The sequence below is a fragment of the Ornithorhynchus anatinus genome, chromosome 12 (assembly GCF_004115215.2).
Source record: "Ornithorhynchus anatinus isolate Pmale09 chromosome 12, mOrnAna1.pri.v4, whole genome shotgun sequence".
Classification (NCBI taxonomy): domain Eukaryota; kingdom Metazoa; phylum Chordata; class Mammalia; order Monotremata; family Ornithorhynchidae; genus Ornithorhynchus; species Ornithorhynchus anatinus.
This window is the reverse complement of record NC_041739.1, coordinates 47,998,191-48,011,594: the sequence shown is the minus strand read 5'-3', so window position 1 is coordinate 48,011,594 and position 13,404 is coordinate 47,998,191. Positions and strand designations below refer to the sequence as shown.

The 13,404-nt window shown below is 48.7% G+C and overlaps 1 protein-coding gene and 1 non-coding gene across 2 annotated transcripts in view; both read left to right on the top strand.

Annotated features, from left to right (window-relative positions):
- Positions 1 to 13,404, top strand: part of BANK1 (B cell scaffold protein with ankyrin repeats 1) — a 311,769-nt gene that overhangs the window by 153,508 nt on the left and 144,857 nt on the right. The gene's annotated exons all lie outside the window — the stretch shown is intronic.
- On the top strand, positions 1,185 to 1,327 carry LOC114815707. The gene has a single exon (XR_003763510.1). It is a non-coding gene; the product is annotated as a small nucleolar RNA SNORA7 (small nucleolar RNA).

Here is a 13,404-nt window from a genome sequence, read left to right as displayed (position 1 = left end):
GGCTGTCCCACGTGGGGCTCACAGTTAATCCCCATTTTACAGATGAGGTAACCGAGGCACAGAGAAGTGAAGTGACTTGCCAATAGTAATAGCAGTAGTGTTATAGCGGTCCGTGTTACAGTGAGAGTGATGATGGTATTTGTTAAGCGCTTACTATGTGTCAGGCACCGTACTAAGCGCTGGGGTGGATACAAGCAAATCAACTTGGACACAGTCCCTGCCCCATGTGGGGCTCACCATCTCAACCCCCATTTTACAGAGGAGACAACCGAGGTCCAGAGTAGTGACTTGCCACGTGGCGGACACGTGGCGGAGCGGGGATTAGAACCCGTGGCCTTCTGCCTCCCACTATGCTACTCTAACCACTCTATCCACTATGCCATGCTGCTTTTATAGTGGTAAAAATGTCATTGAATAAGGTTCCCCATGCTCCTACACATTAAGAATGCCCAGAGAGCTTGCTATCATCATCCTGTGACTCTTAAAATTTGAACCCCAAAAGGCACAAGAGGCATTTGGGGTTTGGCTAGTCGGTCCAGCACCCTTCGGGCTGCCAGGTGGTGTCTACAGGAATGCCAAGTGCCTTTGTCCCCCTGAAATTACGGGTTCAGTCTGTCGTTTGTATTGATTGAGCACTTACTGTGTGCAGTTGGGAGAGTAGAGCATAACAGAGTTGGTAGAAATGTTCCCTGCCCAAAAGGGATTTATAGTCTAGACGGGGAGCAGACGATAAAATGAATTTTGAATATGTTACATAAGTTTGGTGGGGCTTAGGGTGGGATGAATAAAGGATTCCAATCTAAATGCCAGGTATGGCGGAAGGGAAAGCGAATAGGTGAAATGAGGGATTAGACAGGGAAGGCCTCTTGGAGGAGAGGTGATTCTGTAGAGTGTCAGCTCGTCGTGGGTGGGGAATGTCATTATTTATCGTTGTACTGTCCCAAGAGCTTAATACAGTGGTCTGCACACGATAAGCGCTCGGTAAATACAACTGAATGAGTGAATGGACGATAAGGCTTTGAAGGTGGGAAGAGTGGTAATCTGTCAGATATGAAGGGGGAAGGAGTTCCAGGAAGATGGAAGACACCTCAAGGAGTGAGGTGAGGAGAGACGAGATGGAGTGACTAGGTTGGTGTCAGAAGAGGCTGGATCATAGTAAGAAATCAGAAAGATAAAGTTGGAGACCCCTCTCAGGGTCGCACCCGGAGAGTTTCCAGTCCTCTACCAGTCTCGGCTACGGGAGGAAGAGGAGAGTCAAGCAGAGGCCTACCCGTTCCATTCCTAGCTTGGGCAGTGGTTAGCGAGTGGAAGACCATCTGCTACAAGTCAAGACTCACCCGTGCTGGGCAGCAGCGGCCCGGGTGAGAGTCGAGGGCGGAGACTCGAGTTTACTGCGCGGAAGGAGGCGATGGTAAACCACTGCCGGATTTTGACCAAGAAAACTCTATGGATCCACTACCGGAACGATTGCAGATGGAAGTGGAGCGCGTTCTGGGAGAGATGTGTCCATGGCGTCGCTATGGGTCGGACACGACTCCACTGCATAAGAAGATAATAGGGTAGGAGGGGGTGAGGTGATTATTTTAAAGCCAACGGTGAGGAATTTCTGTTGAACGGGCAACCACTGGAGGTTTCTGAGGAGTGGAGAAACATGGGGCGAATATGTTGGTAGAAAAATTATTCAGGCAGTAGCATGTTGCATGCACTGGAGTGGGGAGAGACAGGAGGCGGGAAGATGGATAAGGAGGCTGATGTAATAGTCAAGGTGGGATAAGCGCTTGGATCAGCCTCGTAGCAGTTTGGATGGAGAGGGAAGGGAAGATTTTAGCAACGTTATGAAGATAGAACCGACAGGATTGGATGACAGATTGAATATGTGAGTTCCACACACACAGATCACTCAGGCACACTCACTGGTTATAAACACATAATGAGGATTTACTTAATTCAAATCCTAATAGCACCAGCACCTGGGTCGTGCCAAGGAAATGAAAAATGTCGGTGGCCAACAGTTCAGTGTACTACCAGCAACAGAAGCTTTAATTAGATTGAGGAATTCATTCATTCAATCGTATTTATTGAGCGCTTACTGGGTGCAGAGCACAGTATTAAGCGCTTGGAAAGTAATAACCACCTAATCCCAGATCTGGTTGGTACAGAAGCGGCATGCCCAAGGAGAAAGAGAACAGGACTGGAAGTCAGGAGATCTGAGTTCTAACTCTGGCTCCAACACTCGTCCGCTGGGTGAACTGGGGCAAGTCACTGAATTTCTCCGTTTCTTCATCTGTACAACGTTCTCCCTCCCTCTTCGATCTGGAGCCCCACGTTTTTGAGGGTTTTTAAAAAATTTTTGTTTGTTTTTATGGTATTTCTGAAGTGCTTACTATGTGCCAGGAACTAAGCGCGAGGGTAGATACAAGGTAGTCAGGTTGGATACGTTTCATAGAGAAGCAGCCTGGCTCAGTGGAAAGAGCCCAGGCTTGGGAGTCAGAGGTCATGAGTTCGAATCCCAGATCTGCCACTTGTCAGCTGTGTGACCGTGGGCAAGTCACTTCCCTTGTCTGTGCCTCAGTGACCCCATCTGTAAAATGGGGATTAACTGTGAGCCTCGCGTGGGACAACCGGATTACCCTGTATCTCCCCCAGCACTTAGAACAGTGCTCTGCACATAGTAAGCGCTCAACAAATACCAACATTATTATTTCATGTCCCACATGGGGTTCACGGTCCTAGTCCCCCCATTTTATAGATAATAATAATAACAATAATAATGTAATCAGATGAGGTAACTGAGGACAGAGAAGTAAAGTAATAATTAATAATGACGATTACGGTATTCGTTAAGTGCTTACTAGGTGCCAAGCACTGTCCTAAGGGCTGGGATAGATACAAGTTAATCAGGTTGGACACAGTCCTTGTCCCAGATGGGGCTTACACTCCTATCCCCATTCTACAGGTGAGGTAACTGAGGCACAGAGAAGTTAAGCGACTTGCCCAAGGTCACCCGGGAGATGTGGCGGAGCTGGGATTAGAGCCTACATCCTTCTGACTCCCAGGCCCGTACTCTCTTCACTGAGCCATGCTGCTTCTTTTACAAGTAATTTGTCCAAGGTCAAAGAGCAGACAAGCAGCAGAGCTGGGACTAGAACCCAGGTCCTTCTGAAACTCCTCACTCTAGGCTTCGAGGCTCTCCATCACCTGGCCCCTTCCTACCTCTCCTCCCTTCCCTCTTTCTACCGGCCACACCGCGCGCTCCGCTCCTCCGTCGCCCACCTCCTCACCGTCCCTCGGTCTCGCCCATCCCGCCGTCGACCCCCCGGGCCGCGTCCTCCCGCGGTCCCGGAACGCCCTCCCTCCTCACCTCCGCCAAACTGATTCTCTTCCCCTCTTCAAAACCCTACTTAAAACTCACCTCCTCCGAGAGGCCTTCCCAGACTGAGCTCCCCCCTTTTTCCCTCTGCTCCCTCTACCCCCCTTCACCTCTCCGCAGCTAAACCCTCTTCTCCCCCCTTTCCCTCTCCTCCTCCCCCTCTCCCATCCCACCCCCTCGGCACTGTACTCGTCCATTCGACTGTATATATCTTTATCACCCTATTTATTTTGTCTATTTTGTTTAATGAGATGTACATCACCCTGATTCTATTTATTTGCCATTGTTTTTAATGAGATGTTCTTCCCCTTGACTCTACTGCCATTGTTCTTGTCTGGCCGTCTCCCCCGATTAGACTGTAAGCCCCTCAAAGGGCAGGAACTGTCTCTATCTGTTGCCGACCTGTTCATCCCAAGCGCTTAGTACAGTGCTCTGCACATAGTAAGCGTTCAATAAATACTATTGAATGAATGAATGAATGAATGAATGAATGGCTCTCAGGTCCGTGTTTTATCCCCTAGGCCTAGCTGCTTCCACGCTGTTGGACACCGTCTGTCTGACCTGATGGTGTTGAATTTGCCGCAGTGCTTGCAAATCCTAAGTGCTTAACAAATATTCAATAGTATTTATTGAACGCTTACTATGTGCAGAGCACTGTACTAAGCGCTTGGAATGTACAATTCGGCAACAGATAGAGACAATCCCGGCCCAAAGACGGGCTCACAGTCCAATCGGGGGGTTCACGCTATGATTCTTCTACTCCTTTTTCTTCTTCTTCTTCTTCTTCTTTTTCTCCCTCTTCTTTCATTTTTCTTCTTTCTCCTCAAGGAACCTACAACCTAGCAGTCTACAAGTGAGAAACTGCCTGCCGGTCTCGGAGGCCACGTACTAACGGGTGCAATGACCTGATTTTGAAGCGTGGCATTCTCCGGCGATGCCGGGAAATCTGAACTAGGACCTGATTTCCTCCTTTTGTCATTATTTGTAGAGCCTCTTTTGAAAGTTGAGAACCTGCTCCGAGAGTAATTTGCGGGAACATCTCAGTGGAATCCACTTAATTCACTAGCCCATTAAAATTAAAATGATACATTTCTGCTCCAGATGGAAAACCCTAACGACATTGACATTTATTCCAGCAACTCCAGATAGCTGAAGTGTTAATCAAAGTTCACCGTTTAGTCACATTTTACAGCATACTATTCTCAAGGTCGGAAAGTCAGATGGGTCAACCAGGGGGGCTTTCAGACCTGTTCCCGATGACCGGACGAATAAGCTCGACTTGGGGGTATTTTTCCAGCTCTAATAGAGGGGACGGACAGAAAAGATTTTTAAAAATAATATTATCCAAACAGACTGAACGAGTGCAAGGGAATGAGATGAATAGCTAGGAAGGGGGACAGATACCGAATCCCCGTCTTAAGGCTGTGGAAACCGAGGCACTGAGAAGCCGACTTTGTCCGACCGGATTTGCTTGTATCCACTTCGGTGCTTAGTACAGTGTCTGGCACGTAGTAAGGGTTTAGCAGATACCACAGTCCTCGTTATTAGTTTCAAGCCAAGGGAACAGCAAGAGCGAGAGGATGGAGGCGGGAGAGTCCAAGGCAAGGAAGAGCTGGAAGGCGGGTTTAGGCGGAAGGGAGAGCGTGAGTCGGGGAGGAGTGGAAACGTGAGATGGGTTCCCTTGACGGAGAGCCTCCAGGTTGACGGGGAAGAGTCTTTGCTTGACGGGGAGGGAAACGGAAAGCCGCCCTACGGTTTTGGAGAGAGGAGAGGTGTGTACTGAGTGACGACTGAAGCCGTTATCCCGGCAGCAGCACACGACGGTAATAATAACGATAACGCTGGTATTTGTTAAGCGCTTACTAGGTGCCGAGCACTGTTCTAAGCGCTGGGGTAGATACAAGGTTGTCCCACTTGGGGATCACGGTAAGAGACACTCCTGCCCACAAGGAGCATAAATAACAATAATAATAATGGTATTTTTAGAGAAGTAACGTGGCTCAGTGGAAAGAGCCCGGGCTTAGGAGTCAGAGGTCATGTGTTCTAATCCCGGCTCTGCCACATGTCAGCAGTGTGACGCTGGGTAAGTCACTTAACTTCTCGGTGCATCAGTCACCTCATCTGTAAAATGGGGATTAAGACCGTGAGCCTCACGTGGGACAACCTGATTGCCCTGTGTCTACCCCAGCACTTAGAACAGTGCTTGGCACATAGTAAGCGCTTAACAGATACCAACATTATTATTATTATTATTACTATTTAAGTGCTCTTCTAAGTGCTAGGGTAGATGCAAGGTAATCAGGTTGTCCCACGTGGGGCTCACAGTCTTAATCCCCATTTGACAGATGAGGCCACTGAGGCACCGAGAAGTGAAGCGACTTGTCCAAAGTCACACAGCAGACAAGTGGAGGAGCGGGGGATTAGAACCCGTGACCTCTGACTCCCAAGCCCGGGCTATTTCCACTAACCAAGCTGAGTGGAGTATCGATTAGAGTTTGGGAGATTGGGGGCAAGAGAGCCCCTACTTAAGCTGATTAAGAAGTTTAGCCATGATATTATAATTCCCTAATTCCCCGTTTCAAAGTGCCTTCTTTTGTATTTATTGAGCGCTTACTATGCGCAGAGCACTGTACTAAGCGCTTGGAATGGACAAGTCGGCAACCGATAGAGACAGTCCCTGCCCTCTGACGGGCTCACGGTCTTGAAGCAAGCAGGAGGACTTGTAGGGAGATCCTAAATCAGGTTGTCTTCTCATTTATGAAAATAGGTGGTGACGTTTTAAAATGATAATGACAGGTGGAAGTGGAAATTTAGAGCGTTAAGTTTTACCAATGAATCAATCAATCGTTGGCCTTCATTCAGCACTTACTCCGAGCCGAGAACTGTACTAAGCACGTGGGAAAGTACAACAGAATAGATTTGGTAGACATGTTCCCTGCCTACAAGAAACAGCCTAGAAAGGGTCATTCATTTCACGTCTCCACACCAGCTAGTGGAGGAGCTTAGAGGACAACACAGTAGACACTCCCTGGAGTAGAGTGCTCGGAACAAGACAGCGGCTCAGTGCAGTCCTCTGCTCGTAGAAAATACACAATCAAGGCTGCCGCCGCTGCTGCTAAAAATGGCGGGGACGTGTCGGCTCGTTGCCAAAGGATTCGGGGTTGGGGGTGGGAGCCGCCTTTGGCTCCCCGGCCCCGGGCCGAGCCCCTCGATCGCCAGCCGTGGGAACTCCCTGGACCCCCCCCTCCCCGGCCCCGCGGGAGAGGACGCCGGTCAGGCTCGTACCTACCGCTGACCGGACGGTAACGACGATGAGGATGGTGGCCGTGACAACAGTGAGGATGACGGTGACGATAACGGCGAGGGCGGTGATGATCGTGGAGATGGTGACGGCGAAGCGCACCGGCCTTGAGTTTCATTCACGGCTCTTCCGCTTGGGAAGCGCTACTTCCGGAATGCCATTTCTCCAGCGGTGAAATGGGGATAAGAAAAGGCTCACACGCAAAATCCTCGGAGAGCCCATTGGGAAAACCTAAGTGAAATTTCCCCAGGCAGAGCTGAGCGAGGTAGGGGGATATCCGCAACAGGAAAAGCCTATGAAAAATAAAGACCGATGCGGGCCGGCACGGTCCGAGTCAGCGGGGACCACCGCTCTCAGCATCAATCAAACTGTCTCAGACGCCCCCGTCCACCTGCTGACCACCATCCTCCTTTCACTCATTCATTCATTCATATTTATCGAGCGTTCACTGTGTGCGGAGCACTGTACTAAGCCCTTGGAAAGTACGGTTCGGCAACAGATAGAGGCAATCCTTACCCGACAACGGGTTACCCTGCGTCCTTCACCCCTGCGGCTGATTTCCGTTCTGAGAACTTCAACCCAATCCTTAAACCCATTTCACCGCTAGAGGAGGAATCAGCGGCCGGCCGGCGAATCAAACGATCCTTCAGTGGCATTTATTGTGCAGAGCACTGCGCGGGATGTTTGGGAGAGTACGATACAGTCGAGTTGGTAAACGCTATTTCTGCCCACCAGGAACTTGCAGTGTAGAGGAGGAGACAGTAAGGTGAAGGGGTGTAAAGATATCACCGTTAATCCTGCGGGGCTGGTATGGTGAACGGGGAGGGGCGATTAATAATCTGATGATATTCCCTGACGATACCATTCTCTGAGGAGAACTAAGACGGCAAGGAATTTCTTCTGCTGTCGACTGACGCCGATGGATGCCAGTGGAAATTTCATCACTGGCTGTACACTGTCAGAAAAGAAGAAACAGCTTGAGGAGTCACCAAGATAAATAATTTCCAGACCTAAATTTACAGAAAGAAGGGCTGGAGCTCTCTCCAATCTGCAGCTTCCTCTCTCCGTAATTAAATGTCCGTCTCCCTAAACTAAGCTCTCTGGAGGCGGGGATCGTGTCTACCAATTCCACGCTATTGTGCTCTCCCAACCGTCTAGTACGGTACTGCATAGTGTAAGCGCTTAATAAATACCAGTGATTGTGATCTATCGACGGATTAAAATCCTAGGGAACAAGCTGGGTTCTTCAAGCTACCGTCTCAAAGGATTTGCATCACGTTCTTTCGTTTACGGTCACTGTTGTTGTTGAGCGGCCGGACGTTTCAGCTCAAATCCCTGCCCAGAGACTGTGGTGAAAAACAGACTAATGAAAAGACTGGAATATACCAGCAAGAGTGTCACTGTTCTTAAAATATTTGAGATGGCTGTTCTCTCTGAGAGTGGTAATAGGAAGGTTTTTGGACTTCAAGAATATTGAAGAATGGGATCCCCCGGGCATCACGGAATGCAATCGTGGTTCTTTCCTGTGATGCCAATGGGTTATCTGTGTTCTAAAAATCAATATAGTAGTATCGTATACTAACGTAATGCTGCCTTCTAAATGCCTGAGGAAATCACGGTAGCGGTGCCATGGTTTCTCTTATTGTCGAGAGCAGCGGAGTCTGCTGGAATCAGGAGATCTGGAGATCTGCGACGGGGGTGCGATTTGCCTAAGCGGTGTTAGTTGGCTTATGAATTTGTCAGGGCATCCTACCGGTTCTACCGATGCCAGGCCAAGCTGTTGAACTACAGCCCGACGCGGCCCCACTTCTGGACAGCGGGACGGTGATGATAGGGCCCCTTTGGGAAAGGGAAGAGAAAAGTCAAACCCGGATTTATTTCTGTGGTTTTTTTGAAAATGAAAAGAAAACAAACACGAGGCGAGGTGGGCAAACCCAGATCTCCCGCTCTCCCTGCTCCAGTCCCGGCTCTGGAGCCTGGTACCTTGGGTAGGGGGATGGGCCTCAGGATCCGTCCTGGAACCAGACCAGGAGACCTGAGTTCTAATCTTGACTTGACTGCTTGCCAGCTGTGTGACCTTGGGCAAGTCATTTCACTTCTCTGTGCCTCTGTTTCCTCATCTGGAAAATGTGCGTTAAATAAATACCTGTTCTCCCTCCCTCTTAGGCTGTGAACCCCACGTGATAGAGAGATTGTTTCCAATCCACTTCGGCTCTAAGTACAGTGTTTGGCTCTTAATATTGGTATTAGGCTCTTAATAAATGTCATCAATATTATTATTATATTATTATAATCCGTCCCTTCTTTGCTGATCGCTCACTTAGATGAGAAGCTTGTGGGATCTGCGTCCTCTTTTGCTAGTTTCGAAAAGCGGCGTGGCCTAGTGGATAGAGCATGGTCCTGGCAGTCAGAAGGAACTAGGTTCTAATCCCGGTTTCACCATTTGTCTGCTGTGTGACCTTGGACGGATCACTTCTCTTCTCTGTGCCTCAGTTACCTCATCTGTAAAGTAGGGATTAAGGCTGTGAAGCCCATGTGGGTCGGGGACTGGGTTCAACCTGGTTATCTTGTATCTACCCCAGTGCTTAGTACAGTGGTTGGCACAGAGTAAGCGCTTAACAAATACCACAGTTATTATTATTATTATTCTTAGTTGTGCTCCACTGTCTGCCCGAGGCCAGGGAGGACACAATGGAATGTGTGCATTGAAGAGCTTTCAACGATTCGATCGGTTACCTCGGACAATGTACGGAGGGAGGATCCTCTGGCTCCAACTTATTCCCGATCTCATCCGTCTCTCTGCCGACCGCTTTTCCCCATCCCTCCCCTGGCCCGGGAACTCCCTCCGCCTCCGTAAATGCCCGACCACCGCTCTCTCCACTTTCGAAGCATTGTAAAGCTCGCCGTGTCCAACCCCCCTGCTTAACTTATATCTAATCCAGTGCTTAGAACAGTGCTCGGCACATAGCAAGCGCTCAACGGGTGCCGTAACGATCCCCTCTAGACCGTAAGCTCGTCGGGGGCAGGGAATGTGTCCGTTTATTATTATATCGCACTCTCCCAGGCATTCGGTACAGTGCTCCGCACACAGTAAGCGCTCGGGTTTGTAAGATTGAATGAATGAATAAATGAATGAATGAACGTCTCCATAGTGAGCCTTCTTATCCTCGGCTTGCTCTCCCTTCTGCGTCGTTTATGCAATCGGATCTGTGAACGTTTGATAATCGCGCCACCCCGCAACTCCACGGCATTTATGTGCATTCATTCATTCAGTCGTATTTATTGAGCGCTCACCGTGTACAGAGCACCCTACTAAGCGTTTGGAAAGTTCAATTGGGCAACAAAGAGAGACGATCCCTACCCAACGCCGGGCTCACGGTCTAGAAGCGGGGAGACGGACAACAGAACAAGGAGACAGGCATCAATAGCATCACTGTAAATAGACTTATAGATATATGCACAGCACTAATAAAATAGAATCATAAATACGTACACGTATACACAAGTGCTGTGGGGCGGGGAGGGCGGTAGAGTAGAGGGAGGGAGTAGGGGCGGTGGGGTGAGTTATGTACATATCTTTAAATCATATATTATAAATTATTGATTTATATTAATGTCTGTCTCCCCCTCTAGATTGTAAACTCCTTATGAGCCTGGAACCTATAGCGCTAACGTGGCTTACACTGTACTCTCCCACTCATTTAGTACAGTGTCCTGTAAATAGCGATCGTTCGATACCACTGATTGAAGGAAAACGATGGCTTTTAAACACGATTTCAGTGAGAGGTTAGTTTCCGAGAGGCCATGAGCAGGACAATCAATCCAACCGTTTTTCCATAGAGAAGCGGCGTGGCTCGGTGGAACGAGCACGGGCTTGGGAGTCAGAGGTCACCGGTTCGATTCCCGGATCTGCCACTTGTCAGCCGTGTGACTGTGGGCAAGTCACTTAACTTCTCTGTGCCTCGGTGACCTCATCTGTCAAATGGGGAGGAAGACCGTGAGCCTCACGTGGGACAACCTGATTCCCCTGTATCTACCCCAGCACTTAGAACAGTGCTCTGCACACCGTAAGTGCTTAACAAATACCAACATTATTATTATTATCCACCCATCAGTCAATCAATGGTATTTATTGAGTGCTCACTTCATGCCGAGCCATGTACTTAACATTCGAGAGAGTACGGTACAACAGAATTAGTAGACACGATTCCTGCCCACAAGGAGTTTACAGTCGAAAGGAGGACAATGTAAGAAAGGCGCATATTTGTTGTCCTTCCTGAAGCGCCGGTGCTGATGATCGAGTCGTGCGTTAGCCGGGCATTTGGAGGATTTATCGGGATTTATAGGGGTTTTTTTCATGGCATTTGTAAAGCGCTCAGTATGTGTCCAACACTCTTCTAAGCGCTGGCCTAGATGCAAACGAATGAGGTGGGACACAGCCCATGCCCCACATGGAACTCACAGTCTTAGTCCCCATTTTACAGCTGAGTTAACTGAGGCACCGGAGAGTTAAGTGACTTCCCCGAGGTCACACAGCAGGCGAGAGGGGGAGCCAAGATTAGAACCCGGGTCCTTCTCTAAGTGTCCCTCAGTTGGGGCGCAGGGGGTAAGAGGGAGGGGGCAATATAAGGATTTTAGTAGCTTACGGATTGATGCTCTTGTTAGGGAAGAGTAGGATGAGCCGAGTGCTCTACCGCTATCCAGAGCTGCTCTACTCTTTGCTCCCAAACACATACGGAGTAAGTGCTCAATAAATAGCACTTTTCGATCAAGGATGAGTCAATATCATTAGACTTTCCGTCGGCCCCCGCCAGCTCTGATTTCCACCCCCATCCTTCTTCCTCGCGTGATTGGGTCGGTTCGATGATGATTACGATGAATCTGGGGCTTTCCCCATCGGCCGAGATCTAACTTGGACAAGGTTGGTATATTGTGGCTTTTGGACGTGGAGGGTTTGGAAAGCTGCTGAAGTAGAGAGAGAGATGGAATTACAGGATCAGAGTGTTCCCGAACAAGGGAACTAGAGAAGCAGCGTGGCTCAGTGGAAAGAGTGGGGGCTTTGGAGTCAGAGGTCATGAGTTCGAATCCCAGCTCTGCCACTTGTCAGCTGTGTGACTGTGGGCAAGTCACTTCACTTCTCTGTGCCTCAGTTACCTCATCTGTAAAATGGGGATTAAGACTGTGAGCCCCACGTGGGACATCCTGATTCCCGTGTCTACCCCAGCGCTTAGAACGGTGCTCGGCACATAGTAAGCGCTTAACAAATACTAACATTATCATTATTATTAACTCTCCTTGTGCTAAGCAGTAACTTCATCTACTGTTCGGGAAGCAATGAGGCGACTTCCCTAAGTCTTGGGTGCCTGGTAGATACCAGGTATTGGATAAATACCATCATTATTACGATTATTTTATGGTTCTCTCCAATGCTGTCAATTTTTTGCTGGTTCCTATGCGGCTTAATAATAATAATAATAATAATGTTGGTATTTGTTAAGCGCTTCCTATGTGCAGAGCACCGTTCTAAGCGCCGGGGTGGACACAGGGGAATCAGGTTGTCCCACGTGGGGCTCACAGTCTTCCTCCCCATTTTACAGATGAGGTAACTGAGGCAACCGAGAAGTTAAGTGACTTGCCCACAGTCACACAGCTGACAAGAGCAGGCTTAGTGGCTGAGCATGGGCCTGAGAATCAGAGATCTAATCAATCCATTAATCGATTACATTTATTGAGCGCTCGCTGTGGGCAAAGCACTGTACTGAGCACTTGGGAGAGTACCATTACAACAGACTTGGTAGACACGTTCCCGGCCCGTCAATTTATATGTAGGTTCTAATCCTGGCTCTGACACTTCCCTGCTCGGGGACTTGGGGAAAGTCACTTAACTGAATAATAATAATTATTATAGTATTTATTAAGCGCTTACTATGTGCCAAGGACTGTTCTAAGCAATGGGGTAGATACAAGCGAGGTTGTCCCACGTGGGGTCACAGTCTTAATCCCCATTTTACAGATGAGGGAACTGAGGCACAGAGAAGTGAAGTGACTGGCCCAAAGTCACACTGGCTGATAAGTGGCGGAGCCGGGATTAGAAACCCCGACCTCTGACTCCCCAGCCTGTGCTCTTTCCGCAATACCGCGCTGCGTCTCAACTTCTCTGTACCTCAGTTTCCTCCTCTGTAAAATGGGGATTCGATCCCCGTTCGCCCTCCTTACTTTGCCTGTGAGCCCCGTGTGGGACGTCCTGATCATCTTATACGTAAGTCAGCACTTAGTACAGATCTTGGCACCTAATAAAAGCTAAACAATTATAATTATTATCATCGTTGTTGTTACAGTCATCATCATCAGGTTGAACGGGAAGATAGCGCGCTTGCTAGCTGCATCTAGAACGAATCGGTTAGCAAGAAGACTTTATATCTGTAAACCGCCTCATCAAGCTTTATTAATTTTCTTTATAAAATTTTGGCAATAAATATTCTGAGAAGTGCATCTCTTCACTTCCAGTCTCCATTCTCTGCAGTAATCCCATTAATGTCTGATCCTCTCCTCTTTTAAGGATCCTCTTTGCTCATTCGATTTATGATGGTCAGAAATCAAAACTACCCCGTGTTTGCATAACGTACGCTTTCCTAATTTCAAAGGAGACGCGGTAGCCGTCTGAGCTAGCTCAATCCCCCGGGAATGGGTTTTGTTCCTGGAACTCATTCTTCCCAAATGTTCTGCCCGTGTT